Source organism: Bubalus kerabau, chromosome 9 (assembly GCF_029407905.1).
Source record: "Bubalus kerabau isolate K-KA32 ecotype Philippines breed swamp buffalo chromosome 9, PCC_UOA_SB_1v2, whole genome shotgun sequence".
Classification (NCBI taxonomy): Eukaryota; Metazoa; Chordata; class Mammalia; order Artiodactyla; family Bovidae; genus Bubalus; species Bubalus kerabau.
Genome location: NC_073632.1, coordinates 92,767,412 through 92,793,786, shown reverse-complemented (window position 1 = coordinate 92,793,786; position 26,375 = coordinate 92,767,412). Strand labels below are relative to the sequence as shown.

Genomic DNA, 26,375 nt, shown 5'->3' with positions numbered 1-26,375 from the left:
TGGGTCCCCTCCCCGCTGACACATCATGTGGAGCCCCCGTGCTGCTCTCAGCCCCCATGAGTCCTGCCCTCGCCCTGAGTGCCTGCTGTTCTCACACCACCTACTGGGGGCCCTGTCAGCCAGCAGTCTGTGCTCAGTCAGGGGACTTGGCTGAACCCTTAAAGCATCAATAGGCCCTCAGCCTAGTGAGGGCCCCTCCCTTTTCACAATGTCACCTGACAGTGGGGACTTTTCAGAACTCAGGGCTGAGCTTGTCGAGTTCTGCTCTCAGGTGATATGGGGTCTTATCCCCCTGCTCATTTCCAGGGTGAGGAGGTTCAGTGAGGGGCAGGGGTGGGCTGGGATTCACCTTCCCCAGCCTCACACCAGGCCCCATGCCCCTGCCTTCCCTCTGAATTCTGCCCTCAGTACCTGTTTCTGGAAAGGACTCAGCCCAGGATCCGGGCTGATGAAACCAGTTGTTATGAAATCCATGAGGACCACAGAGAGGATCAAGGTGATGGACTTGATGGCTGTGGTTGTCGACTGGACTGTGAGGAGAGCTTCGGTTAGTGATACTGCAAGGAAAATAAGAGTGAAGCCCTTCTGCATACCCCAAACTGAGCAGATGCCTCCTCAACCCCCTTTACCCAGGTACCCTACTATAGAGTCTGGGTTTTGTTTTTGTTTTTGTTTTTTAATTGGAGGATAATTTCTTTACAATGCTATGTTGGTTTCTGTTGTAGGACAAAGCAAATGAGCCATAATTATATATATATACCCCCTCCATCCTGAGCCTCCTGCCCTGCCCCCATCCCAACCCTCTAGGCCATCACATAGTGCCAGGCTGGGCTCCTTGCGTTATATAGCAGCTTCCCACCGGTTAGCTATTTTCCACATGATAGTGTGTATATTGGAGAAGGCAGCGGCACCCCACTCCAGTACTCTTGCCTTGAAAATCCATGGATGGAGGAGCCTGGTAGGCTGCAGTCCATGGGGTCGCACAGAGTCGGACATGACTGAAGTGACTTAGCAGTAGCAGCAGCAGTGTGTATTTAGGGGCTTCCCTGATAGCTCAGTTGGTAAAGAATTGGCTTGCAATGCAGAACCCTGGTTCAATTCCTGGGTCAGGAAGATCCGCTGGAGAAGGGATAGGCTACCCACTCCAGTATTCTTGGGCTTCCCTGATGGCTCAGCTGGTAAAAAATCCGTCTGCAATGTGGCAGACCTGGGTTTGATCCCTGGGTTGTGAAGATACCCTGGAGAAGGAAAAGGCTACCCACTCCAGTATTCTGGCCTGGAGAATTCCATACAGTCCATGAGGTTGCAAAGAGTCAGACATGACTGAGCAACTTTCACTTTCAGTGTGCATATACGTCACTGCTACCATCTCAGTTCATCCACCCTGTCCTTCCCCTGCTCTGTTCACAAGTCTGTCTCTGTGTCATGCAGTCATTTCAACCAACCATATGGCAGCCCCTGTGACAGGTCCTGAGGTGAGATGGAGGAAGGGAGGTGCCCCATCTCCACAGAGCTCAGACAGTGGATGGGCGAGCAAGGGTCCCCATACAGCCCCTCAGTCCTGCGTGACGTCAGATGAGGCAACACAAGGATGGGAACAGATTAAGTCCTCTCAGGAGCTGATGTTTGAGGCGGTATCAACAGATTTCCAGAACTAGAATAGCTAATATTTTTAAAACGTTTGTAGAGAGAGGGTCAGTAAGAAGGAAATCTTTAGAATCGGAGGGGTGCCCTCATGTTAGGGGTCAGCAAGAATCCATGTACAATGGTTCAAAGGCCTGTGCTGTGAGGGAGAGATGTCAGGAGGTGGAAGAGGAAAGAGGATCACAGAGCATCCCCAGGGCCATTGTTCTCCCAGGAATGACTCACCTTGAATAAATCACTTTCACAAACACACACTCACACACACAGAGGGGTGGGTCCATGTCCCTTTGAGTGGACTACCACTTCTCCTCATCTCACTTACCCATGGTCTTCAACATTTCCTCCCAGCGCACCAAGAAATCCTGAAGCCAGGCCCAACAGTCTCCCATGGGGACCTTCTTGAAGAAGTTGGTCACAGCTCTGTCCTTCTCCCACTTCTCTCTCATCTATTTCCCTCCAGAATGAACGACTGTCCAGTGTTCATTCTCTGAGTCAAAGAGGACATTTGTCCATTGAAACCAAACTGCCAGTATCCACTGGTGTGTCCATCCTCTTCACACCAACACGTTATCTTGCCCTGTAGGGTGAGAGGGCCTGCCTCTACTGTGGGAAAGCTCAGCTTCTGGGCTTGACAGAATCTTTGCCCGACTTGGGTCCACTTCCCCTGGGCCCACCTAATCTGGCTCTGGTCTCTCCTCCAAGTCTTGGTCCTTCCACTGGACTACTAGGAAAGGACAATATCCTTTATTTTTTACCTGAAAACAATGAATGTAGCTAAGCCCTCAATCTGGCCCTCCTGCCCTTGGACTTTCTTTTTCAATTTATTTTTTACTTGAAGGATAATTGCTTTAGAATATTGTATGGTTTCTGCCATGCATCAGCATGAATCAGCCATAGGTGTACATATGTCTCCTCCCTCTTGAACCTCCCTCCCACTTCCCTCTCATCCCACCCCTCTAGGTTGTTATTGAGCCTTGGTTTGAGTTCCCTGAGTCATACAGCAAATTCCCATTGGTTATATATTTTACATATGGTAGTGTATTTGTTTCCATGTTACTCTCTCCATTTGTCCTGCTCTTCTCCTTCCTTCTCCCACCCCACCATGTCCATAAGTCTGTTCTCCACAGCTGTCCTGCAAATAGATTCATAATATTTTCCATATATATGGGTTGCTGCTGCTGCTGCTGCTGCTAAGTCGCTTCAGTCATGTCCAACTCTGTGTGACCCCATAGACGGCAGCCCACCAGGCTCCCCCGTCCCTGGGATTCTCCAGGCAAGAACACTGGAGTGGGTTGCCATTTCCTTCTCCAATGCATGAAAGTGAAAAGTGAAAGTGAAGATCACTCAGTCATGTCCGACTCCTAGCGACCCCATGGACTGCAGCCCACCAGGCCCCTCCGTCCATGGGATTTTCCAGGCAAGAGTACTGGAGTGGGGTGCCATTGCCTTCTCCATATATGGGTTAATATATGGTATTTGTTTTTCTCTTTCTGACTTACTTCACTCTGTATAATAGGCTCCAGGTTCATCCACCTCATTAGAACTGACTCAAATGCATTCCTTTTTATGGCTGAGTAATATTCTATTGTATAGATATACCACAGCTTATTTATCCATTCATCTGTTGATGGATATCTAGGTTGTTTCCATGTCTTAGCTATTGTAGATAGTGCTACAATGAATATTGGGATACATATGTCTTTTTCTCTTTTGGTTTCCTCAGGGTATATGCCTAGTAGTGGGATTGCTGGATCATATGGTAGTTTTATTCCTAGATTTTTAAGGAATCTCCATACCGTCTTCCATAGTGATTGTGTCAATTTACATTCCCACCAACCTAACTCACCCAGGACCCTGTGTTTCTCCACGTAATGTCAGGCAGTTGCTCCTTGAGCAACTCCCTGATGCCCAATGTCTCTGAATGTTTCAGCTTGTGTTTTCCAGACCTCTGTAGTTTTCATTTCCTCTCCCAATGGACTTATGTACTTGATCTTAGACCCACCACAATCATAGTAGAGAAAAGCCTTTCCATCCACCTGGTCTTGAACCACACACCATGGTTGCCTAGGTCTGGTCTGAGGACCAATGGCGAAATGATAGGAAAGAGAGTGAGCATCTGTGAAGGCAAAACACAGCAAGGGTGGGGTCGGGAAAAAGAGATCCATAGCCCTCCCGGCATCTCTCCACCCCCAGTTATGTGAGAGCAGAATAAAGCTGCAGGTCTGGGCTCTCTGAGCAAGGACCTCCCTGCCTGGCACCACCCTCAGCAGTTACAGGCTGAGGAAGAGGATGAAGCCTCTGTCAGGCAAGAAGCCATGCAATATTATGTCCACTCTGTTCACAAGGCCAACACCTAGCATTAGCCAACATATTTTTTTCCAGAGCTGTGCCAGGCCGGATCAGAAGGAAAGCCCTAAACCTAGAGAACTGGCAGAATCTAGCCCAGTGTCCTGAGGGGAGATGGGGAGCATGGGAGGGCTGCTTCTGAGGAAGAGGGGTCAGGTGTGTGGTTCTGAGGAAGTGGGGGAGGATGAGCACAGAACCCAAGCTGGAGAAGGGAGAGTTCACATTTAGGGGTCACAGGACTTAGCAAGGCTGGGGAGATGCTGCTGATCTCCCACTAGGATGGGTCTTGGAAGCCTGGAGAAAGGCCTGGCCCACATGGCATGAAAGAGAAAATCCAGAACTTTCGAGGCAGGTGGTAGAGGAGGGGATCTATTAGGGAAATGGAATAGTCTTAGCAAGGAGAGAGGAAAAACAAAACTATGTCTGGATGTGTGTGAGTCAGTGCATGTCTTTATTTGATATTGCTGAGGTTACATTGTAAATGAGCTCTATTCAGTTGGATTTAAAAAAAGTAAGCCCTTACAAATCGAACAATTACAAGAGAAATTAACCTAAATGAATATCAGGTTCACATGAACTGGGAAATATTCAATATTTAATATCTACTATTAATGTTTGTGGCCACTGCTGAGTTTTCCAAATTTGCTGGCATATTGAGTGCAGCACTTTCACAGCATCATCTTTCAGGATTTGGAATAGCTCAACTGGAATCCTATCACCTCCACTAGCTTTGTTCGTAGTGATGCTTTCTAAGGCCCACTTGACTTCACATTCCAGGATGTCTGGCTCTAGGTGAGTGATCACACCATCGTGATTATCTGAGTTGTGAAGATCTTTTTTGTACAGTTCTTCTGTGTATTCTTGCCACCTCTTCTTAATATCTTCTGCTTCTGTTAGGTCCATACCATTTCTGTCCTTTATCGAGCTCATCTTTGCATGAAATGTTCCTTTAGTATCTCTGATTTTCTTGAAGAGATCCCTAGTATTTCCCATTCTGTTGTTTTCCTCTATTTCTTTGCATTGATCACTGAGGAAAGCTTTCTTCTCTCTCCTTGCTATTCTTTGGAACTCTGCATTCAGATGTTTATATCTTTCCTTTTCTCCTTTGCTTTTCGCTTCTCTTCTTTTCACAGCTATTTGTAAGGCCTCCCCAGACAGCCATTTTGCTTTTTTGCATTTCTTTTCCATGGGGATGGTCTTGATCCCTGTCTCCTGTACAATGTCACGAACCTCATTCCATAGTTCATCAGGCACTCTATCTATCAGATCTAGGCCCTTAAATCTATTTCTCACTTCCACTGTATAATCATAAGGGATTTGATTTAGGTCATACCTGAATGGTCTAGTGGTTTTCCCTACTTTCTTCAATTTAAGTCTGAATTTGGCAATAAGGAGTTCATGGTCTGAGCCACAGTCAGCTCCTGGTCTTGTTTTTGCTGACTGTATAGAGCTTCTCCATCTTTGGCTGCAAAGAATATAATCAATCTGATTTCGGTGTTGACCATCTGGTGATGTCCATGTATAGAGTCTTCTCTTGTGTTGTTGGAAGAGGGTGTTTGTTATGACCAGTGGCCACAGGACTGGAAAAGGTCAGTTTTCATTCCAATCCCAAAGAAAGGCAATGCCAAAGAATGCTCAAACTACTGCACAATTGCACTTATCTCACACGCTAGTAAAGTAATGCTCAAAATTCTCCAAGCCAGGCTTCAGCAATATGTGAACCGTGAACTTCCTGATGTTCAAGCTGGTTTTAGAAAAGGCAGAGGAACCAGAGATCAAATTGCCAACATCTGCTGGATCATAGAAAAAGCAAGAGAGTTCCAGAAAAACATCTATTTCTGCTTTACTGACTATGCCAAAGCCTTTGACTTGTGGATCACAACACACTGTGGAAAATTCTTCAAGAGATGGGACTACCAGACCACCTGATCTGCCTCTTGAGAAATCTGTATGCAGGTCAGGAAGCAACAGTTAGAACTGGACATGGAACAACAGTCTGGTTCCAAATAGGAAAAGGAGTTTGTCAAGGCTGTATATTGTCACCCTGTTTATTTAACTTCTATGCAGAGAACATCATGAGAAATGCTGGACTGGAAGAAACACAACCTGGAATCAAGATTGCCGGGAGAAATATCAGTAACCTCAGATATGCAGATGACACCAGCCTTATGGCAGAAAGTGAAAAACTAAAGAGCCTCTTGATGAAAGTGAAAGAGGAGAGTAAAAAAGTTGGCTTAAGATTCAACATTCAGAAAACTAATATCATGGCATCTGGTCTTATCACTTCATGGCAAATAGATGGGGAAACAATGGAAACAGGGACAGACTTTATTTTTTTAGGCTCCAAAATCACTGTGGATGGTGACTGCAGCTATGAAATTAAAACACACTTGCTCCTTGGGAAAAAAGCTATGACCAACTCAGACAGCATATTAAAAAGCAGAGACATTACTTTGCCAACAAAAGTCCGTCTAGTCAAAGCTGTGGTTTTTCCAGTACTCATGTATGGATGCGAGAATTGGACTGTGAAGAAAGCTGAGCACTGAAGAATTGATGCTTTTGAACTGTGGTGTTGGAGAAGACTCTTGAGAGTCCCTTGGACTGCAAGGAGATCCAACCAGTCCATTCTGAAGGAGATCAGCCCAGGGATTTCTTTGGAAGGAATGATGCTGAAGCTGAAACTCCAGTACTTTGGCCACCTCATGCGAAGAGTTGACTCATTGGAAAAGACTCTGATGCTGGGAGGGATTTGGGGTAGGAGGAGAAGGGGATGACAGAGGATGAGATGGCTGGATGGCATCACCGACTCGATGAACATGAGTTTGAGTGAACTCCAGGAGTTGGTGTTGGACAAGGAGGCCTGGCATGCTGCGATTCATGGGGTCGCAAAGAGTTGGACATGACTTACCGACTGAACTGCACTGAACTGAACTATGGCAGAAAGGGAAGAAGAACTAAAGAGCCTCTTGATGAAAGAGGAGCATGAAAAAGTTGGCTTAAAGCTCAGCATTCAGAAAACTAAGATCATGGCATCTGGTCCCATCACTTCATGGCAAATAGATGGGGAAACAGTGGAAACAGTGGCTGACTTTATTTTTTTGGGCTCCAAAATCACTGCAGATGGTGATTGCAGCCATGAAATTAAAAGATGCTTACTCCTTGGAAGGAAAGTTATGACCAACCTAGACAACATATTAAAAAGCAGAGACTTTGTCAACAAAGGTCCATCTAGTCAAGGCTATGGTTTTTCCTGTGGTCATGTATGGATGTGAGAGTTGGACGAGAAAGAAAGCTGAGTGCCAAAGAATTGATGTTTTTGAACTGTGGTGTTGGAGAAGACTCTTGAGAATCCCTTGAACTGCAAGGAGATCCAACCAGTCCATGTTAAAGGAGACCAGTCCTGGGTGTTCATTGGGAAGACTGTTTAAGCTGAAACTCCAATCCTTTGGCCATCTGATGCAAAGAGCTGACTCATTTGAAAAGACCCTGATGCTGGTAAAGATTGAAGGCGGGAGGAGAAGGGGACAACAGAGGATGAGATGGTTGGATGGCATCACTGACTCAATGGACATGGGTTTGGGTGGACTCTGGGAGTTGCTGATAGACAGGGAGGCCTGGCGTGCTGCAGTTCATGGGGTCACAAAGAGTCCCACATGACTGAGCGACTAAACTGATAAAAACTGATCTCCCTGGATATCTCAATATCCTTCACCTTAGCTTTTGTCTCCAAAAAGTGACACTTTTCAACTCCACTCCTCTCTCCCAAGGGTAAAATAACTGGAGATGGGAGTTGCACTGTTGGGTGTATCGCCTCGCAGACACTGAGTCATCTGCAACATGTCTACTGTTGGGAACTTCTGGGCACTGATGCTGCCATCCAGTTCAGTCATTTTCATACTATGAAGGTGCAAAACAGCTGCTATTATTATTACAAAATATTGCTGCAGAGTAAACGCCTGTGCTGATATAAAACACATGTAGAAGGGGTTGGAGCTGCATGAACAGGATCATAAATAGTTCTGCTGGTGATTCTGTACAAAACTGAAGTGGTTACTTCTTCAAATTTTTTGTGGCACATTTTTCGTCGTTTCAACGTTAAGACTAAAGCTTCTTGAAGACTACTGTCAAGTGGAGCTGTATTGGAAGATTAAAGATTCTTATAACCTCAGAATCTACTTTGCCAGAACAGGAAAACTCAGTCCGAAACACAGATACAATGCGTGACAACTGCCCCCCAAGTAGAAACGATGAAGAGGGAATTCCCACGAAATTGTTTACTTGGAAACCTGCTTTATGTTCAAACTCTGACTTTGTAAGCCAAGTGAAGGGCAGGGAATTTGTCTCGCTGAGTATTAACAGGTTAAAGGATTAGTGTTAATCGCTCAGTCCTGTCTAACTCTGCGACCCCATGGACTGTAGCCCGCCAGGCTCCTCTGTCTATGGGATTCTCCAGGCAAGAAGACTGGAGTCGGTTGCCATTCCCTTCTCCAGGGGATCCTCCCAACTCAGGAATCAAACCTGGGCTTCCTGCATCGCAGGCAGATTCTTTACTGGAATAAGGTCATTTCTCACATAATGAAGTTATGCATCAAGACCGAAGAGCCAACACAACCGGTTCTCGCTCAGGTAGAGGGTCGCGCTGACCTCCCTCCCCCTGCCCCTTCCCCCACCACCTCCCCCGACCCCGGCTGCTGGTGGCAGGGCGCTGGGAGCTGGAGGGGCGGAGGGCGGGCGTAGCCGGGCTGGCGCGAGCGCAGCAGAGCCACCAGGAGCAGCACCGGCGGCAGAGGCAGCCCGCAGGATGCGCGGCCCCCGGGAGAAGGTCCCGCAGATCCATCCCGCTCGGAACCGCGCCTCTGCCGCCCAGGAGAAGCTGGGCCGCGGGCCGTCGCCACCGCCGCCCGAGGCCCTTCACAGACCCGAGCTTCGGCCGCCGCCCAGCTCATCTCGTCGTAGCACGTGGCGGCCAGCCGCGGCCGCCACTTCCGCGCTCTCAAGCTCGGCCCTGCCTTCTCTGCACTCCGTCAGTCTGTTCTGCAGGTGAAATTTATCACCTGTAAAGAGCGCTGGTCTTTCAAGGACAGAGCGGTACCGATGTGAAGGGTTTGTGTGAGCAGATGGGGTCGGGGGAGGGCATGTTTTCGAGGAGTTACCTGGGTCTCTTCTCCCGGGGAAGGCCACCTGTCCCAAACCCCCTGGCTCCAGGGCTCCCACTTCGCAAGGGCAGGCCGGGGTCTTGAGGGCAGCATTTCCTGCTGCTTTCTCGCCACCTTTTCTACCAACTTCACCTCCGAAACTCCTGGCACCACTATTTCACCAAAGTCATCTCTTTTCCGGCCCTGAGTCTGGGTAACCAGCCCGGGGAAGCCCCCAACCCCAGGAGCAAAGGGGCTAGGGGAAGGGACAGAGGAGAGCGGGGGTCAACACAAAGTTTCCCTAACCCCCTTGTATACCCCCATCCCCTTCCCGGGTTAAGTCATTCCCTCCACCCGCTCCACCCACAACCGAGAAGGTTCATCCCTGAACTCACCGCCTGGCGTCGCCCTGAACGGGTAAAACAGAAGTAGAAGCAGAAAGCAAAGACTGGGCTTGGAATCCCCCATCCAGGCCATTGTGACCCTATCCCAATTCCTCAGGAATGCGAGATTGCCGGTCGGAAGTGGGGATTATCTGAGACCTAGATAGCTCTGGCTGGTTTCTTTCTACCCGCTCCTTTCCAGCCGCACCCGTCTGGGTCCCGCCCGCTGGGCTGGGCCGAACCAGCTTGGCCAGGCTTGTCCTGAAAGACCGGCTGGCTCCTGATTGCCAGTTGCTGTGTCCCATCCTTTCCCTCTAGAATCATGGGCTCATAGCTAGAATCTTTGCAGTCAGATAGCATGGGCAATGGCACCCCACACCAGTACTCTTGTCTGGAAAATCTCATGGATGGAGGAGCCTGGTGGGCTGCAGTCCATGGGGTTGCCAAGAGTCGGACACGACTGAGTGACTTCACTTTCACTTTTCACTTTAATACATTGGAGAAGGAAATGGCAACCCACTCCAGTGTTCTTGCCTGGAGAATCCCAGGGACGGGGGACCCTGGTGGGCTTCCATCTGTGGGGTCGCACAGAGTCGGACACGACTGAAGTGACTTAGCAGTAGCAGCCTAGGGAGGCCTTACAAATAGCTGTGAAAAGAAGAGAAGCGAAAAGCAAAAGAGAAAAGGAAAGATATAAGCATCTGAATGCAGAGTTCCAAAGAATAGCAAGAAGAGATAAGAAAGCCTTCCTCAGCAATCAATGTAAAGAAATAGAGGAAAACAACAGAATGGGAAATACTAGGGATCTCTTCAAGAAAATTACAGATACCAAGGGAACATTCATGCAAAGATGGGCTCGATAAAGGACAGAAATGGTATGGACCTAACAGAAGCAGAAGATATTAAGAAGAGGTGGCAAGAATACACAGAAGAACTGTACAAAAAAGATCTTCACAACTCAGATAATCACGATGGTGTGATCACTGACCTAGAGCCAGACATCCTGGAAAGTGAAGTCAAGGGGGCCTTAGAAGGCATCACTATGAACAAAGCTAGTGGAGGTGATGGAATTCCAGTTGAGCTATTCCAAATCCTGAAAGATGATGCTGTGAAAGTGCCGCACTCAATATGCCAGCAAATTTGGAAAACTCAGCAGTGGCCACAGGACTGGAAAAGGTCAGTTTTCATTCCAATCCCAAAGAAAGGCAATGCCAAAGAATGCTAAAACTACCGCACAATTGCACTCATCTTACACGCTAGTAAAGTAATGCTCAAAATTCTCCAAGCTAGGCTTCAGCAATATGTGAACTGCGAACTTCCAGATGTTCAAGCTGTTTTTAGAAAAGGAAGAGGAACCAGAGATCAAATTGCCAACATCTGCTGGATCATGGAAAAAGCAAGAGAGATCCAGAAAAATATCTATTTCTGCTTTATTGACTATGCCAAAGCCTTTGAATGTGTGGATCACAATAAACTGTGGAAAATTCTTCAAGAGATGGGAATACCAGACCGCCTGATCTGCCTCCTGAGAAACCTGTATGCAGGTCAGGAAGCAACAGTTAGAACTGGACATGGAACAACAGACTGGTTCCAAATAGGAAAAGGAGTTCGTCAAGGCTGTATATTGTCACCCTGCTTATTTAACATATCTGCAGACTACATCATGAGACGCTGGGCTGGAAGAAGTACAAGCTGGAATCAAGATTTCCGGGAGAAATATCAATAACCTCAGATATGCAGATGACACCACCCTTATGGTGCAAAGTGAAGAGGAACTCAAAAGCCTCTTGATGAAAGTGAAAGAGGAGAGTGAAAAAGTGGGCTTAAAGCTCAACATTCAGAAAACTAAGATTATGGCATTTGGTCCCATCACTTCATGGGAAATAGATGGGGAAACAGTGGAAACAGTGTCAGACTTTATTTTTTTGGGCTTCAAAATCACTGCAGATGGTGATTGCAGCCATGAAATTAAAAGACACTTACTCCTTGGAAGGAGTTTAAGTTGAACTGCTTTCTTCGTTGAAATACTCAACTATTTTGTAAAAGGTGGGAAATACCAGAGTAATTTAGAGTGCAACCTTTGGTGTCAGATTGTCAGCGTTCCAACTCTGCTGTGTAGTTTTAGGCAAGTTACTTAGCCTCTCTGTGCTTCAGTGTCCTGATCTGTAAAATGGGAATGATAAAAATAGTACCTACTCTTGTGTTACTGTTGTGAGCATTCTATAAAATAATAAAGTGTTTTAAGACAGTAAAAAAAAAAAAAAAAGAAAGTTATGACCAACCTAGATAAGATATTGAAAAGCAGAGACATTACTTTGCCAACAAAGGTCTGTATAGTCAAGGCTATGGTTTTTCCAGTAGTCATGTATGGATGTGAGAGTTGGACTGTGAGGAAAGCTGAGCGTCAAAAAATTGATGCTTTTGAACTGTGGTGTTGGAGAAGACTCTTGAGAGTCCCTTGGACTGCAAGGAGATCCAACCAGTCCATTCTAAAGGAGATCAGTCCTGGGTGTTCTTTGGAAGGAATGACACTAAAGCTGAAATTCCAGTACTTTGGCCACCTCATGTGAAGAGTTGACTCATTGGAAAAGACTCTGATGCTGGGAGGGATTGGGGGCAGGAGGAGAAGGGGACGACAGAGGATGAGATGGTGGGATGGCATGACAGACTCCATGGACGTGAGTTTGAGTGAATTCCGGGAGTTGGTGATGGACAGGGAGGCCTGGCGTGCTGCAATTCATGGGGTCGCAGAGTCAGACACGACTGAGTGACTGAACTGAACTGAGCATTCACTCATGGAAAAGGCAATGGCATCCCACTCCAGTACTCTTGCCTGGAAAATCCCATGGACGGAGGAGCCTGGTAGGCTGCAGTCCATGGGGTCGCGAAAGGTCTGATACGACTGCGTGACTTCACTTTCACTTTTCACTTTCACGCATTGGAGAAGGAAATGGCAACCCACTCCAGTGTTCTTGCCTGGAGAATCCCAGGGACGGGGGAGCCTGGTGGGCTGCTGTCTATGGGGTCGCTCAGAGCCGGACAAGACTGAAGTGACTTAGCTTAGCAGCATTCACTCAAGATACCTCCACAGTGCAACAGAACCAGAATTTCTAATTTCAGAAGGCAGAATGGCCATCAAGTATCATAACACAGAACACAAACTATACACTTAGGCCCAGCCACCCTAATTGGTCGCCCCTTTAAATGAAAGGCTGCAGTCTCTCAGAAAATCTCCTACAGAGACCCAGAACTTCAGCTCCAAGTACTAACAGAGTAAACTGAAATATCTTGGGTCTTGCGATGTTGCAAAGGGAGGAAAGGAGGCCAGGTTGAAAGAAGAGGGGAAGGAGGGGAGACTAAAGGGGGCCTTGTGGACATCACCTGCCACCAGGCATTGCAGGACTTTCCCCTGGGCTTCCAGGCAGGGAGGACTGGAACTCAGCCCTCCAGAAACCAGACAGCAGGCCAGAATTTGAGTTCTCTGCTCACTGGAGGTCATCAGGCTCCAACCCTCAGTTCAGGCTGAGGCCCTTCCAGTAGACTCCTGCATTCGGAACCAGGACAGAAGAAAAAAGTACAAAAGGAGGGACTGAAAAGAAGAAAGGGGGAAAGGTCAATAAAGTCTCTTGTTTCTTACCCAGTTGGGGCACTAGCCTGTTGTCTGCATCAGGAGGAGAACAGGGACAAAAGAGTCCCTGTTTCTACCACCGGGTCTGGTTGGTCAGCAGATGAGCTGGTCCTTGAGTACCCGAGTGGTCAATTGTATTGAAGAAATCCCACCAGAGTTGCCCTTTGTTGCAGGAAGGGGGAGCCCTTCCCAGGATCAAGAGTGGGCTCTTGCCTAACATTTGGAAATGAATTGTCTGAGGAGACCCAGGCACTGACAAAGCAACAGAGTTCATTGGGAAGGGGTGCCCAGGTGGAGAGAAACAGTGTAAGGGAACCCAGGAGAACTGCTCTGCCACGTGGCTCATGGTATCAGATTTTATGGTGATGGGGTTATGGAAGGCCTCTGGAAATTGTCTCTGCCTGGTCATCTTGCTTGATCCATATTTGGTCTTAGGATCCTTTCTGGAGGTGCAGGCATCTCTCAGCCAAGATGGATTCCAGGGAGGATTCCGGCAAGCTGGTAGGACATATGGACTGTTGTATCCTCTCCCCTTTGGACCTTCCCCCAATTCTTCTGGTTGATGGTATCTTGTAAGTTCGGCATTCCTCACCAGGACTTCCGGTTGTAAGACAATTCATGCAAGTGGTCAGTATCAGGCCTGGCCAGGGCCCGTGGTTTTGGTCAGCAGTTCCCGTAACAGAACCTTTGTGGAGGATTTTCCCCCCACACGTTTGTCTCATTCATTCAGTCTTCTGTGCTGCTTCCAACCAAGATTTCAACATCTCTGAATTCACATCTTGGGGCTGTCTATCTGGTGATGAAGAGTGAGCTCATCTCCTGTTGGGACTGACAAGCCCTCTTAATTCTTTGAAAGTGGGTCCTTGTCTTTGGACATTATTTTTCACTCCAGGAGACTGCCAGTGACATTAACATCTGTGACAGAGGGCTCCATCTCTGTTATCATGGGGGTCCTGGCCTTTGCTGGCTTCAGGGGTGACTGAGCCCTGAACTAGGAGGGGCATGCGGAGTCCTCAGCATGGGCAGTGCTCCATTTCATGTCTTGTCACTGAGTGAGGCTGGGTTTCCTATTTATAGATGCAAGCAGAATTTTAAGGAAGTAGCAAGAACAATGCGGTTCTTGGAAGTATGCTCTGTTGCGGACACCCATTAAAATCACCTCCCAGTTGATTTCACTCCCATCTGGGGTCTGCAATGTGTCCGGGTGCAGGAGCATGCATGGGGTAGGGTTGGCCAGGGCTGTCCAGGTGTCAGGAGAGGCCCGTTTTCCCCCACCTGGCTGTCCTGACCAGGACTTTAATGCTGTCCTTCTGTCTTTCTCCTGCTCTCCCAGTCATTTGCTTCTTCACCAGCCTCCTCCACTGAGGCTACCAGGTCCCCCATGTTGCCTCTTTCCAGGGATTAAACCCAGGCTCTTGTCCCCCAGGCCTATGCATGAGTCTTCCCCTGACACATTGATCACCTGAACCCACCAAGCTGGTGCCTCACCCAAGCCTGCGTCCTGTCCTTCTCCAAGCCTCCCTGTGTCTCTTGTCCCCAAGCCATCCAGGCCCCCTCCTGAATAGAGACTCGGGTGAATCAGTGATGTGAAAGTGAAAGTCGCTCAGTCGTGTCCGACTCTTTGCGACCCCATGGATTATACAGTCCATGGAATTCTCCAGGCCAGAATACTGGAGTGGGTAGCCTTTCCCTTCTCCAGGTGATGTTCCCAATCCAGGGATCGAACCCAGGTCTCCTACATTGCAGGCGGATTCTTTACTAGCTGAGCCACAGGGGAAGCCCAAGAATACTGGAAGAGTAGTGCCTTTTCTTTATAATTGGCAATTTACAAAACCTGTTGTCCCATGGCCCTGCCCCAGGGCAGAGACAGATCCTGTGTCCTGGTACAGGTTCTTCTGCCTCCCCACAGCTGCAGCACAGTAGAATTTATTGTCAGTAGATGTCTTGCCATCAGTTGATGAATGTGTAGAGTAGGAGGGCTGTGACTCCTATTGTTTGGTGAGGAAAGGGCTCAGGTCTTAGGATTGGGCCCATGCAGCTCAAACACCTAATATGGGAAGCATAGGTTGTATATCCAGTCACTCCTGCTGTGATGGAAAATGAGGAGACTCATGAGGAAGGTAGTAGAGAGTGTTTCCAGAAGCTGGCATGTCAGGTGGTATGAAGGTATTCCAGAAATAGAACAAGTGAGATGAAAAAGAAAAGATTCTGGAAAGAGGTAATAAGAAATAAATCTCTGGAATCAAAATTATTCCATAGTTGAATCTTTTCAATTAGTGACTAGTCCAAAGGCCTGTGATGTGAGGAAGAGATGTCAGGAAGTGGGAAGAGAAAGGGAGGATGACAGTATCCCCAGGGCAATTGTCCTCCCAGGACCAAGTCATGGCACATGGACCGTTTTCCCGAACACACACACACACACACACACACACACACACACACACACACACAGAGTGGGATAGGTCTATCTCATTTCGAGAGAACTACCACTCCATCCTGAGCATCTCAATTACCTGTTGTCTTTGGCAATTTATCCCAGTGCATGAAAACTTGCTCATGCCAGCCCTTACAGTCTCCATTTGGGATTTTCATGAGGAACTCAGTCACAGCTCTCTGATTGTCCAATGTCTGCCTCCAAGATGAACCACTGTTCAGTTTCTGTTCTCTGAGCCAAAAAGTCTTCTTTCCGTCCTTGGAAGCCAAACTGCCAGAATCTGCTGGAGCATCCATTGCTTTGCCCTGACACATCACCCTCCCTGCAGGGTGGGAAGTCCTGCCCCCAGCGGGGAGGTCTGTGTCTGGTCTAGACAACCTGTCTCAATGCCCCATCACTCCTCTGCTTTTCTTCCAGTCTCCTGGTCCTGCTCTATCCTCTCTGTCCCTGCCCTGGCTGCTGGGCCTCTTAGGTAGGACCAACTTCCAGTCTGTATGCAAACACATAGTTCTGTAACCCTACAGTGATTCTTCTGCCTCTGCCCTGGGCCTTCCTACTTCCCATTGGTTGTGACAGTTTCCAGCTTCATGTCAAGCTGGCTTTGTTTTTAGTTCTTCCCCAGGTTTTTTGGAGCCTCTGTCTGTCTTCCCTGGCCTTTCACCTTCATGTCCCAGAGGACCAAAGAATTTAACCTTCTCACTAAACAAGGATAGTAAATGAAAGTCTCACTGACCTGGCCTGGACCACACCCTATGGTTGTCCTAGTCTGGGCTCAAGATTGGTAGTGAAGTCATGGCAAAGAGAGTGAGAGTCTGTGACAGAGAAATGCAGGTGATGGTTGGGGTTGGGAGGAAAGGACCCACAGGCATCCCTTCCTGATCCCTGTGACAGCAAGTGCGTCCCTCTGTAGGGCTGCGCTTGGCAGAGCAAGGACTGTCTCTGCTCAGCCCTCCCCATCACCAGTCAAAAGGGTGCCCTTTGCTGGCTTGAGGCAGAAGAGGAAGTTGCAGGGAGATGGAAAGCATGTGGAGGACGCTCCTGAGGAAGCGGGAACACAGAGGGGGCGAGGAGCACAGAATCCAAAGCTGGATACCATAGGATATCAAGGGACCTGGCAACCCAGGAGTGCCCGTCGTGATCTGCGCTCCTCAACCCAGTACTCATTAGGTCAGGTGGGCTCAGTGGTCATCAGATACACCCTCTCCTCACACCTTCAGCTTCACGAATCATCTCTCGTGGCCCCTTAGACCAGGAAGGCACTCCATAGCACACCCACACTCCTAGCACATCCACTGTCCCGAAACCACAGCCAGGGCTCTTCAAAGACAGGCTGAGGAGCCCCTCAGCAGGTTCACTAGGGGTGAGGCACCCATTTCTGGGACCCCATATACCCTAAATCTGAGGATGTTAAGCTAGGACAGTGGCACTCCTGTCCCCCTCATTGATTTGCCTGTTGTCTTCAGCTGCTTTTGCTCTACAAAGGTGGGGGTAGGTCCCTGAGACAGAGACTGATTCCAAACGGCCTGCAGGGAAAAGTTTGCAGGGTCCCGCTTCAATCAAGAACCACTGTGACATTTATGTCTCCAGCAGGTGACTATATGGATCTGGGACCAGAGGGTAGAAGTGGGGTGCCCATCCTCACCCTCACGGCCCAAGCCCCACTTTGGGAAACTGTACTTCCGTTCCTCCTACTTCAGAAACTGAGGGCTTCACTGGGGTTTGTCCTCAGGCAAAAGGGTAACATGCCAGTGTTTGGGGGAAGTGAGCGCTAACTCGCTTTGATTAGTGGTTTTCCTCTGGCAAGTTCAAGGGTAAAAGCAGAGGTGTCATGAATTTATCAACTGAGGGAGAGGGGTATGTTTGTGTGTGTGTCTGTGCACGTGCATGCATTCATTTGCTCACTTGCTTTTTAAAGCATTTCAGGTCTTCTCACGGTTCTCTAGGGAACCACAGGGAGGAACTGCCTTATCCTGCCCTGCCCAACTCAGGGGCTCCTGCTTTCTGAGGGTGAAGGGTGTCCTGCGGCCAGCAGCATTTCCTGCCATGCCCTCTTCTCTGTGCTCTACCTCTCCACCATACTGTACTTTTTTTTTTGCCAGTTTTTTAAATTGTATCTGGCCTTGCTTTGACTGGAGGATGTCAACAAGCCCCAGGAGAATTTACAAGGAGAAAGAGTCTGCAGAGGGAAATGAGTCAGGGGTGAGGAACCACCAGCAAGAAACTTCTGGGGCACCCCCTCCTAGTCCTGGGTCTTAATGGCTTCCCAGTCCAGAAACTCTAAGGAAATGGCTTCTGTTAGTGATCTAGTGAGGTGGGGAGGTGGGGTACAAAGCTGATTCCTCTCAGGGCCCCAGGCCAGGGGCCCAGCTGGTCCACACTTTGATTTCAAGCTGGGGAGAACCAGAGTAGTGAAACTCAGGGAGTCACCTCGGACTTCTGTCCTGCAGGCAAGAAGTGTGTGAAAATAGTGGGTTTGATTTGAGCAGCTGAGTCTGTCGTGTGTTATGGCAGAAATAGAAAACTAATACATACACCCATCCCATTTAAATGAAACTGTCTGGATATAAAACTGTAGGCCCAAAACTCTTTTCCTGTAAGACTTTGGCGATAGAGCTCCTAGGGGCTTCCCAGGTGGCTCAGTGGTAAAAACAATCCTCCTGCCAATGCAGGAGACCTGGGTTCCATTCCTGGCTTGGGAAGATCCTCTGGAGAAGGAAATGGCAGCCCACTCCAGTATTCTTGCCTTGAGAATTCCATGGACAGAGGAGCCTGGCGGGCTACCATCTGTGGGGTCGCAAAGAGTCAGACACAACTGAAGCAACTTAGCATGCATGCACACACAGGCAGTCATTTAGTCCTAGTGGAGGTGGGGGAAGGTTTAAAAACTGTTTTCAAACAACAGATCAATAGATGTGCTCATAGGTGGGACAATTTCACTGTTTTTCTTTTGTTCCACTATTATTAGTCTTCTCTCTTTCCATCTTTAATGTACATTAGTTACTGAGACATAATTTACAGACAGTTATAATTGAGATATAATTTATAGAAAGTTATTGAGATATAGTTTATAGAGTGCCTTCCTTTTGAATAAAGCAGCTTAAAGTCCTTTATCTTTGGGAGTATATTAGAAACATGTAGGCATTTGGCAAAATTATAAGACACGTTCCCAGGCTATGGAAGTAAGAGCAGATGAACGGTATTACTTCAGCCATGAATCATCATACCAACCTGTAAATTCTGTGGAGAATCATATTTCCAGCAGTACTATTGTCAAGTTTGCAGAACTGAAAAAACTAATGATTTTTCTTAGTGAAGCCCTTGATCTTTTAGACAAAGTGAATGCCAGAACTAGAAGTCACTTCCACTTACTATGATGTTTATAGTTTATGAGCTTCATAAAATTAGTCCATATAATACTATATTTATTACAAGTATGATAGATATTTTAACGAACTGCCCACTCACTTTTAGTCACTGGAAACACTTATGTTGATTATCAGATCAGATCAGATCAGTCGCTCAGTCGTGTCCGACTCTTTGCGACCCCATGAATCACAGCACGCCAGGCCTCCCTGTCCATCACCAACTCCTGGACTTCACTCAGACTCACGTCCATCAAGTCAGTGATGCCATCCAGCCATCTCATCCTCCGTCATCCCCTTCTCCTCCTGCCCCCAATCCCTCCCAGCATCCAGAGTCTTTTCCAATGAGTCAACCCTTCGCATGAGGTGGCCAAACTATGTTGATTATAGACTTTAAAAAACATGGACTTCCTTGGTGGTCCAGGGGTTAAGACCCTGTGCTTCCAATGCAGGGGCATGGGTTCGATCCCTGGAAAGGGAAGTTCTATATGCTGCATGGTGTGGGCCCCCACCCCCTAAAAAAAAGCCACAGTGATTGGTGACAACATGGATGGACCTAGAAAGTGAAAATGAAAGTCGCTCAGTCGTGTCTGACTCTTTGCGACCCCATGAACCATACAGTCCATGGAATTCTCCAGGCCAGAATACTGGAGTGTGTAGCCTTTCCCTTCTCCAGGGGATCTTCCCAACCCAAGGATTGAAACCAGGTCTCCCACATTGCAGGTGGATTCTTTACCAGATGAGCCATCAGGGTAGTCCAAGAATACTGGAGTGGGTAGCCTAACCCTTCTCCAGTGAATCTTCCCGACCCAGGACTCAACCTGGGGTCTCCTGCATTGCACACGGATTCTTTACCAACTGAGCTATCAGGGAAGCTAAGTGGAATAAGTCAGAGAGAGAAAGACAAATATTGTATGCCTTTGCATGTGAAATCTAAAAAACAAATGAACAGAGTCATAGATACAAAGAAAAAACAAGTGGTTGTCAGAGTGGGTGGAGGGTGAAAGAAGTAGGGGATGGAGATTAAGAGGAACAGACCCGCAGCTACAAAATAAATGAGTCAGGGGCATGAAAAGTACAATGTGGGGAACATAGTAGAGTTTAACATCTTTGCATGGTGGCAGAAGGTAGCTCGACTTACTGACTTACGGTGATCATTTTGAAATACATAGAAATATTTAGTTCTGAATTTGGCAATAAGGAGTTCATGATCTGAGCCATAGTCAGCTCCTGGTCTTGTTTTTGTTGACTGTATAGAGCTTCTCCATCTTTGGCTGCAAAGAATATAATCAGTGTGATTTCAATGTTGACCATCTGGTGATGTCCATGTGTAGAGTCTTCTCTTGTGTTGTTGGAAGAGGGTGTGTGCTATGACCAGTGCATTTTCTTGGCAAAACTCTATTAGTCTTTGCACTGCTTCATTCCATATTCCAAGGCCAAATTTGCTTGTTACTCCAGGTGTTTCTTGACTTCCTACTTTTGCATAATATATATATGTAAATCATAAAGGCATATAGGAAAGAACAAAAATAATTGCAAATAATGAGACATTGTCAAAATAGACTTCTAGCAGTGAAAATGTTTGCTGAATTTAAAACTCACTGCATTGGTGAACCAGCATTTTAGACAAAGCAGCATAGAGAATCTGTGAACTAGATGATTGATATGAAGAAATTAATCCAAATTCAGCAGAGAGTTTCATTCTGAAACTGAGAGGTATAAGAGAAAGCTATACAATAAGAGGGCCCAAACTACATCTAACAGGACTTTCAAGAGCAGAAAGGAAACAAATGAGAGAGAGGAAATTTTCAAAGAGCTAGGAATTTCCCAGATTTTTATGAAAGACATTAATTCTCAATTTCTGGAAACAACAAACCCCAAGAAAGATACACAAAAATAAATTAATTACTAGATGTATTGTAGTGAAATTGCAAAATATCTTCAAGATCTTAAAAGAGAAAAAGGAGAAAAAATTAAAAGTGACTATTCAATATCACAGTAATCCAAGTCTATGCCCCAACCAGTAACGCTGAAGAAGCTGAAGTTGAACGGTTCTATGAAGACCTACAAGACCTTTTAGAACTAACACCCAAAAAAGACGTCCTTTTCATTATAGGGGACTGGAATGCAAAAGTAGGAAGTCAAGAAACACCTGGAGTAACAGGCAAATTTGGCCTTGGAATACGGAAAGAAACAGGGCAAAGACTAATATAGTTTTTCTAAGAAAATGCACTGGTCATAACAAACACCCTCTTCCAACAACACAAGAGAAGACTCTATACATGGACATCACCAGATGCTCAACACCGAAATCAGATTGATTATACTCTTTGCAGCCAAAGATGGAGAAGCTCTATACAGTCAGCAAAAACAAGACCAGGAGTTGACTGTGGCTCAGACCATGAACTCCTTATTGCCAAATTCAGACTTAAATTGAAGAAAGTAGGGAAAACCACTAGTCCATTCAGGTATGACCTAAATCAAATCCCTTATGATTATAAAGTGGAAGTGAGAAATAGATTTGAAAGCCTATATCTGATAGATAGAGTGCCTGATGAACTATGGAATGAGGTTCGTGACATTGTACAGGAGACAGGGATCAAGACCATCCCCATGGAAAAGAAATGCAAAAAAGCAAAATGGCTGTCTGGGGAGGCCTTACAAATAGCTGTGAAAAGAAGAGAAGCGAAAAGCAAAGGAGAAAAGGAAAAATAAACATCTGAATGCAGAGTTCCAAAGAATAGCAAGGAGAGATAAGAAAGCCTTCCTCAGTGATCAATGCAAAGAAATAGAGGAAAACAACAGAATGGGAAAGACTAGGGATCTCTTCAAGAAAATCAGAGATACCAAAGGAACATTTCATGCAAAGATAGGCTCGATAAAGGACAGAAATGGTATGGACCTAACAGAAGCAGAAGATATTAAGAAGAGATGGCAAGAATACACAGAAGAACTGTTCAAAAAAGATCTTCACGACCCAAATAATCACGATGGTGTGATCACTGACCTAGAGCCAGACATCCTGGAATGTGAAGTCAAGTGGGCCTTAGAAAGCATCACTACGAACAAAGCTAGTGGAGGTGATGGAATTCCAGTTGAGCTATTCCAAATCCTGAAAGATGATGCTGTGAAAGTGTTGCACTCAATATGCCAGCAAATTTGGAAAACTCAGCAGTGGCCACAGGACTGGAAAAGGTCAGTTTTCATTCCAATCCCAAAGAAAGGCAATCCCAAAGAATGCTCAAACTACTGCACAATTGCACTCATCTCACATGCTAGTAAGGTAATGCTCAAAATTCTCCAAGCCAGGCTTCAGCAATATGTGAACCGTGAACTTCCTGATGTTCAAGCTGGTTTTAGAAAAGGCAGAGGAACCAGAGATCAAATTGTCAACATCTGCTGGATCATGGAAAAAGCAAGAGAGTTCCAGAAAAACATCAATTTCTGCTTTACTGACTATGCCAAAGCCTTTGACTGTGTGGATCATAATAAACTGTGGAAAATTCTTCAAGAGATGGGAATACCAGACCACCTGATCTGCCTCTTGAGAAATTTGTATGCAGGTCAGGAAGCAACAGTTAGAATTGGACATGGAACAACAGACTGGTTCCAAATAGGAAAAGGAGTTCGTCAAGGCTGTATATTGTCACCCTGTTTATTTAACTTCTATGCAGAGAACATCATGAGAAATGCTGGACTGGAAGAAACACAAGCTGGAATCAAGATTGCTGGGAGAAATATCAATAACCTCAGATATGCAGATGACACCACCCTTATGGCATAAAGTGAAGATGAACTAAAAAACCTCTTGATGAAAGTGAAAATGGAGAGTGAAAAAGTTGGCTTAAAGCTCAACATTCAGAAAACGAAGATCATGGCATCCAGTCCCATCACTTCATGGGAAATAGATGGGGAAACAGTGGAAACAGTGTTAGACTTTATTTTTGGGGGCTCCAAAATCACTGCAGATGGTGACTGCAGCCATGAAATTAAAAGACACTTACTCCTTGGAAGGAAAGTTATGACCAACCTAGATAGCATATTGAAAAGCAGAGACATTACTTTGCCAACAAAGGTTCGTCTAGTCAAGGCTATGGTTTTTCCTGTGGTCATGTATGGATGTGAGAGTTGGACTGTGAAGTAGGCTGAGCGCCAAAGAATTGATGCTTTTGAACTGTGGTGTTGGAGAAGACTCTTGAGAGTCCCTTGGACTGCAAGGAGATCCAACCAGTTCATTCTGAAGGAGATCAGCCCAGGGATCTTTGGAAGGAATGATGCTAAAGCTGAAACTCCAGTACTTTGGCCACCTCATGTGAAGAGTTGACTCATTGGAGAAGACTCTGATGCTGGGAGGGATTGGGGGCAGGAGGAGAAGGTGACGACAGAGGATGAGATGGCTGGATGGCATCACTGACTCGATGGACGTGAGTCTGAGTGAACTCCGGGAGTTGGTGATGGACAGGGAGGCCTGGCGTGCTGCGATTCATGGGGTCGCAAAGAGTTGGACAGGACTGAGCGACTGATCTGATCTGATCGGATTGATAAAATATAGGCTATCTGTAATGGAAAAACAATCAAATTGACACCAGACTTCTAATTAGTTTTAAACAATTCTGAGCTATCATCTCTTCAGATATGACTTCTTCCTTGTTTTCTTTTACCTCTTCCTTTTGGGATTCCAGTGAAATGTGGGGTAAACTTCATTGTGTCTGCCTCGTCTCTTACTCTTTCTTCTGTATTTTTTCACCCTTTGGACTTTTTGTACCTCATTCCAGATAATTTCTTTTTATTTACCTTCCAGTTTACTAATTCTCTCTTCAGCCATGTATAACCTGCTATTAGACACATGTATTGAATTCTTAATTTTAGTTACTCAGTTTTACAGTCATAGGTTATTCCATATATCAAGTGTATATAATTTCTAGTCCTACATTGAATTTCCATCTTTTTTAGCTCCTTAAACATGCTACTGCTGCTGCTGCTGCTAAGTCGTTTCAGTCGTGTCCAACTCTGTGCGACCCCATAGACGGCAGCCCACCAGGATCCCCTGTCCCTTGGATTCTCCAGGCAAGAACACTGGAGTGGGTTGCCATTTCCTTCTCCAATGTATGAAGGTGAAAAGTGAAAGTGAAGTCGCTCAGTCGTGTCCGACTCCTAGCGACCCCATGGACTGCAGCCCACCAGGCCCCTCCGTCCATGGGTTTTTCCAGGGAAGACTACTGGAGTGGGGTGCCATTGCCTTCTCCTTAAACATGCTAAGTATAGCTATTTTTAATTCCTGCCTGATAGTTCTAAAATCTAAAACGGTAAGATCTAAAATGGTATTTACTAGCTACATTCAGCTCCTGAGCACTTGAAATACAGCAAGTCTGATTTGGGATATTGTAACTGTAAAGTGCATGCTAGATTTTGAAGACTTGGTACAAAAAAATTGTCCAGTATCCCATTGATGCCGGGAGCCAGCGTGAGGAACTCTGCCCGTGGCAAAGGTCATGAGGAAGGAAGCTCGGCATACGCAAAGGTGGGATGGAGCCTCAGGAGATCTCCTGGAAATTCTAGAGCATCTACCCCCAAAACCAGAGTCTGCCTACTTTACTGCTTTGTGCTTTCACCTACACCTCTGACTTTATGGGGGGCTGTCCCCCACCACTTCTCTCTGAAAAAGAGTTAACTTACAGCTCCAGTTAATTAAGTTCCTGGGCGTGACAAGAGTGTTTCAACCTACAAACTCCTTTGGAAGTCCTCTAGCCTGCCTGAATAGGTTCTTCCGGCCACATGTGATTGTTCAGAGCCTCCCAACTGTGAGAGGCATGAGATGTTCTAAACTGTCTAAATACAGATGCCTTTGAGCAGTTAAAAGATTGATTAGAAATTGTATTGGTGAAGGGTTTTTCACTTGTTGGGCCAATGTTTGCTGCTAAGTTTCCATATCCTTTACCTACTGTGTCCCTGGGAGTGTATTGATTAATATAATTGGTGTATAGGAATGTAAATGTAGCTTTAATGTTTGTAACCTTGGACCCTTGAGTTAATTCTTTTCTTGTTATAGCCCACCACACCTTTGCCCTATAGGAATGCAACTTTATCTAATGCTTTCGGAGGGTGGCGCCTGATTTAGAATAAGCACCTTTAGAGAAAAATAAGTTTTCTGAAGAAAGGGTCATAAAATGTTAACAGGCCTCTTGGCCAGAAGATGATGTAAATCACCTAAACTTTTGCATATGATAAGTCTGAAAGCCTGGCTTTGATGAGGATCAAGGACTGCTGTCCTTGCGTGACTCTACCCCTTCCCCAATTGTCTTCTATGCACAAACTGAGGTATAAAAACTTTTTTGGAAAATAAAGTGCAGGCCTTGTTCACCGAAGCTTAGTCTCCCCATGTTGTTCTTTCTCTCACCTTCTGGCTGAATTCCCAACTGGAGCGTGGAGGCTCGTCAAGCCTACTGATTGTGCCAGGGCTTCTAAGATCTGACCGGGGAGACCTTAGTGTCTCCTCTCCTTCGGGAGGATGGGAGGACGCCTGTGGCCTATGTAGGTGATGCAAATTCCTTATCTTGGAATTTTATTAGCTTTCCACGTAAACCAAGTTATTCAGCCTCTTTTCTCCACTGAATTTTCTCACTGAGCTATCCTTATTTAACCACTCTCTATATCTTTAATTCTATCGTATCCTGATCGCCGAAGCCATCTCCCCTTCGAAACCCCTGAATCCTGCTGGGGCTGGACCCTGGTACATTATGAATTTTATATTGATTTTGTATTTATATTGATTACATGCTGAAATAGTTTGAAATAGCAATTTGGGTTAAATAAAAACTTGAGTAAAAATATACTGAGTTAAAATTTAAAAAAATAATTTCAATTGTTTCATTTTGCTTTTTAATGTGGTTACTAGAAAATTTGAAATTACATGCATGATTCACGTTTGTGGTTTGCAGTCTAGTTCTATCAGAGCACTGATCTAGACCTTCTGTGTGTTTTTTGCTTCTGTTGTCTTATCTACAAAGCATGAGGCACTTGGTTGCTATAAATCAAGAAGTTAGATATTTTTGGCCATGTAGAACCTTTGAAGCTGGATTGCAGTCTGTTTGAGGACTGGTTTGCCTGCAGTTGACCTTTACTCCTAGGGTGCAATCCTTTGGCATCTCTACCCAAAGAGCAGGAAGCTTACCAGGGTCCCTACCTTTGGCAGGCCCTGGACTTCAACATGTGTTTGCTCTACCCCATGAAGTTGTCCAAAGCCTGCATAAGCCACCAAGACAGAAATGTTGCTTCTGCAATTAAAAAACTGTGATGCCATTATTATATCAATACTGTTGCAATTTGAAAGCCGCCAAGATTAGGACTGTAAAACTACTCAGGAAACTCCAGAACCACACTGTGCAGGCATGCAGGCGATGGTTTGCATGAATGGATGCCATGTGCCACAAGTCCTGCTCTCAA

General features: G+C 46.2%; 2 pseudogenes; both read right to left on the bottom strand.

The window, feature by feature from the left end:
* LOC129659922 (tyrosine-protein kinase RYK-like) overlaps positions 1 to 9,813 on the bottom strand; it is a 70,228-nt pseudogene extending 60,415 nt beyond the window's left edge.
* Positions 1,746 to 3,809, bottom strand: LOC129619524 (UL16-binding protein 1-like; annotated as a pseudogene).
* Positions 9,814 to 26,375: the final 16,562 nt, after the last annotated feature.